At 37.7% G+C, this 3,751-nt stretch overlaps 1 non-coding gene across 1 annotated transcript; it reads left to right on the top strand.

Moving 5' to 3' along the window:
* The first annotated feature begins 1,439 nt into the window (after window positions 1-1,439).
* Window positions 1,440-1,508, top strand: mir155 (microRNA mir-155). Its single transcript, NR_049592.1, has one exon. It is a non-coding gene; the product is annotated as a microRNA mir-155 (primary transcript).
* The last annotated feature ends 2,243 nt before the right edge of the window (window positions 1,509-3,751 follow it).

Here is a 3,751-nt window from a genome sequence, read left to right as displayed (position 1 = left end):
AGATATTTGGGGACAGATCTTATATAGTTGCCTGGATATTTCATAAAGTCCCATCATGAAGACCAGTTATAGAGATATTTTGGAAATGTGCTTATTTGGTTGACTAAATATTCCCTATAGTTCCATTATGAAGACAAGTTAGAGAGATATTTGGGGACAGATCTTATATGGTTGCCTAGATATCTTGTAAAGACCCATCATGAAGACCAGTTATAGAGATATTTTGGAAATGTGCTTGTTTGTTTGCCTAAATATGCCCTATAGTACCATTGTAAAGACACATTAGAGAGATATTTGGGGGCAGAGCTTATATGGTTGCCTAGATATTCCCTGAAGACCTGTCATGAAGACCAGTTATAGAGCTATTTGGTGAAGGTGCTTGTTTGGCTAACTAGATTTTCCCTGGTGTCCAGCCTAAGTGTCAATGGTGAGATGTGGCATGTTTACTTGGATATATTAAGCAGGATGACTAACACAATACTGTTTCATATTTCTATATTCTTGTTACACAAATGAGTCCTGGCCAAATAGGGCTTGTGGAAGTGCAAGGCACAAAGCCCGAATGCTGTTATCTGTTTACAAAATGCGTGCTAAATAAAGTAGTTGGCATCCAAGTGAATCCTTTGTTGCGCACAAGATAAAAGTGGCCAAGTGAAACATGTGGGACTTGGACCCTTGGGCATAATTAGTAACATCCCAGCTTATGTTTCACAGAGACCAATGACATATAATAGATTTATTTATTAATCACAATGATGTAGCATCACTAATATAAACTCCAAATATTTACTTCCCATTGATACAAGCTGAGGGCTACTCACTATGCAGTCACCCACCATTATAACCAACGTTATAACCAAGGCTATTGTGATACTAATATCTACAGTTGGTATTAGTGGTTGTATATATAGTTTATGTATGTGAGTGTATAGATTGGTAAGTATGGGGTGTGAGTGCTGGGTTTACTCGGATGGGTTGAACTTGATGGTCTTTTTTCAACCCTATGTAACTATGTTGTGATAACTGCTGAAGCACCTCATGTGCCCTATCCCTTTCATTACAGCAGGTAGAAATATAATATATATAATATAATTTGTTATCTTTATCAAGAAGGAAGTGCCACCCACAAAGATACTTTAAACTTCAGCATGGGAAAAACAAGAAAAAAAAGTGTTGTTTGCTTTAGTGTTTTCAACAACATGGGTTATTTATCTTACAGGCAAAGTGAATGAGAAGAGCTCATTAGCTACAGTGTGACCATCGCTCTAAAAGTTGCATTTGCAGTTCTTGTACTGTTTTTTAGAAGGTAAACTTCATCTGAAAACATTTAATGTAACCAAAATTCTCATAAATGTTTCTCTTCCTAGGCACCATAGAAAGGCTAATGGTCCAGCAACCGGCATTAACTCCTGACCTGGATTCAAACCTGAGCTGCACAGTATTAATGCTAATCGTGATAGGGGTTTTTTAATACATATTGACTCCTACATGTTAGCATTATTATCATGTGGTTTCACTTTCCAAGGAAAACCAGAAGATGAAAAAATTCTATCTGTGGGCGGAACCCAAAGAAGTTCATTATGAGTCACGGGTTCTGGGAAGGAACTTCAAGTCAAATGTGGGAATAGGATTTTATAATTTATATAAAATATTTTCCAGTCAGTGGTTTCACATGTCTTCCTTCTCTTTGCCGCTATCAGAAGTTAAAGCAGTAAACATGTTTTCTACCAAGGGAGTTGCTGTACAGAGGCTTGTGTAGGTCTTTATTTGCTACACAACGGAGCATTCCTTATACTGCAATAAGCCCAAATGCAGAGAGGGCAGGGGTACTTTCAATGCTTGTTTTTCACATTATGGTTGCTAAGATGCCATGTCTTTTCTACATTGCACCAAGGCTAAAGAAAGAATTAAATAAAGGCAAAACTAAAGACAGAATTGAATTAAAACATTGTTGAGGCCATAAGAAAACTTTGACACTAAGATTAAAAGACATTCTTCCTTTTATATTTTATTTTCCCCATTCTATTTGACTGGTGGAAATCTTAAGCAGTGAATGTCTAATTATTTTTCTTTTGCCTGGTATCCCCAAACTTCTATCAAGTTATTTCTGGTTCTGTTTGAAGTATCATTCAGGCTGACTGGCCTCAACCTTGCTCATTACCTTCCGTAGCCTATCTATTGTGTTTGAATGCAACAAGATGGCAGTTGGCATTGTGAGCTACCAGGTCAGGGGTCTGATAATTTAGCATAGGAATCTGACTCAAAAAACAGGATTCTGAAGGTACGGTTGTGGAGAAATGTGGAGATAAAGTGTAGAGAAGCAGTCTATAGTGTTTCCCTATGGCTGTACCAAGGGCAGAGCAGTAGTTGCTACCTGAGACACTTGCTACAGAAAGCTGTGGTCAGTACTTTCTGGTGTCAACAGTTAATTGCACAGAGAACCATATGTACTGATGCCTTAAGACCAGCATTTGAAATCAAACCCAAATATTAAACGTTTGCTTACAGAATGTCTATGTAATTAATGGCATATATGTATTTACGAATAAAAACTAAGAGAAATCTACTTTGCAAAGTATTTCCCTAAGAATTTACCAATACTAGGCAATCACCCAGTTGGTAACCCAGGGCAGTCAATCAAGCTTTTGTTTTCATAGTAACCAGTTAGTTACTTTGGGTTAATGCCCAAATGCCAGATTCATAGAGCTTAGAGTGGCCATAATATGATGTGAAAACCTGCTTGGCAGTATCTAGCACCCACATGTGTCCTACAGGACCATGTGATCAACCTAAATGTATAAAAAAGAAGAGGAGGTGTCTAGATCTTTAATGTAGATAGTATGTATGGATATGTATATCTTAGGCATTTCTTAGTAGCTGAATGCACAGAAATGTCCTAATGTCCTATTTCTACATATTGATAATGGGTGAGTGCAGAGGATCTTTTGAGGTTGTTTATATGTATATCTTTATTTATAAAGTGCTACTTATATACGCAGCGCTGTACAGTAGAATACATTCATACAAACAGGGGGTTATTAAGATAATAATAAATAAATACAAAGTATAACAATAAATACAGATAAATACAAGATACAGTTGCAATAAGTTGAGTCAAAGACACAAGAGGATGGAGGTCCCTGCCCCGTAGAGCTTACAATCTATATAGCCATTATTGGGGGGGGGGATGTGTCCAGAGAGCAAACAATTTGTCAGAGGGCAGCAAAGAGTGGAAAAGGACTCATGTGTTGCTGTCTTTGGGTGCTCCTCCATCAAACTCTTTGCCTTTGTTTTCCAAATATATATATAATAAATAGGTTTGGAAGGTTGTAGATCAAGGAGGCTCAGGAAACCCTCTATTTAAGTCAATCTAAGTATCTTCAGAGCTTTGGAGGGTTGGCCCAATGAAAGTCACGAGTAATCAAAAACCAATGCAGGGCTAGATAGTAGTGAAGATGATTTGGCATAAGGTAAGAACCCTGGTGGGTTATCCTCCAGCATAGGGGTATGTGCACGAGTGTCAAGAGAGAAAATTCGTACAAAAAATTCAATTTTGTATGAGTATGATTTATGCCTCCATTTCCAAACTCTAAAGCAAAGAGCCTGCATCATTATCCATAACATTAGCACCACGTAGCATTGTATGTTTTGCAGCTCGAATAGTGAGGTTGCACCGTTATCTTTCCCCCTAAAAGCCATGCACTCAGCAATTCACATTCATAGCTTCTCATTATGTAGTTTGGCTGCTTGT

This window comes from Xenopus tropicalis, chromosome 2 (genome assembly GCF_000004195.4).
Source record: "Xenopus tropicalis strain Nigerian chromosome 2, UCB_Xtro_10.0, whole genome shotgun sequence".
Classification (NCBI taxonomy): Eukaryota; Metazoa; Chordata; class Amphibia; order Anura; family Pipidae; genus Xenopus; species Xenopus tropicalis.
The sequence above is the reverse complement of the archived record's forward strand: the minus strand, read 5'-3'. Positions and strand labels throughout refer to the sequence as shown.